The 742-nt window shown below is 32.3% G+C and overlaps 1 non-coding gene across 1 annotated transcript; it reads left to right on the forward strand.

Annotated features, from left to right (window-relative positions):
* Positions 1 to 448: 448 nt before the first annotated feature.
* On the forward strand, positions 449 to 533 carry TRNAL-CAA (transfer RNA leucine (anticodon CAA)). The gene has a single exon. It is a non-coding gene; the product is annotated as a tRNA-Leu (tRNA).
* The last annotated feature ends 209 nt before the right edge of the window (positions 534 to 742 follow it).

The raw sequence follows: 742 nt of genomic DNA on the forward strand, positions 1-742 counted from the left end.
CAATATTTTTTTTATTTGATGCAAACTTTGACAGATTTATCATTGGATTATATTATCTTTGTATATTCTTCATATTTTTCAAATTTAAAGACAATAAAAAATCAATAACTATGTAATCAATCAACTGTTTAAAGTTCAAGTTTTTGTAAATTAAGATTATGCATCAAAGATGATTTTATTAATAAAATAATAAATTACGTCCAATTGGTACGAAATTTCGTACACATAGAACATAAAGAATATATAATCTAATAATGAGCTTTCAAATTATTAATCTAATAAATAGTTTTAGGTGGTGTAACATTTTTAAAAATTACATCAAATGTAACTTAAATCTCACCCATTTATCATATGCTGAATCACAGTATTTTCAAGCTGGCTATTTAGAATCAATTATACTAAGATTATCCTTATGGTTTAGAAAGCTAAAGAGAAAAGTGCAGCAAATGTCAGGATGGCCGAGTGGTCCAAGGCGCCAGACTCAAGTTCTGGTCTTTGTGAGAGGGCGTGGCTTCAAATCCCCACTTCTGACACTTTGTTTAATTTTGGTCTTCGTGAGTGGGCGTGAGTTCAAATCCCACTTCTGACACTTCGTTTAATTTTGGCATCTTTTACTCCCATATATGGATTCTTGCTACCATGTGTGACTTTGCTGAATTGATGGTTTTCAGACTTGGGTCTGGCCAAGCTCTAACGTTTGCACCAATTTTTGTCATTGTGCGGTAGCGATCAGCGATCAAGC

The sequence above is a fragment of the Quercus suber genome, unplaced genomic scaffold (assembly GCF_002906115.3).
Source record: "Quercus suber isolate HL8 unplaced genomic scaffold, Cork oak 2.0 scaffold_47, whole genome shotgun sequence".
Classification (NCBI taxonomy): Eukaryota; Viridiplantae; Streptophyta; class Magnoliopsida; order Fagales; family Fagaceae; genus Quercus; species Quercus suber.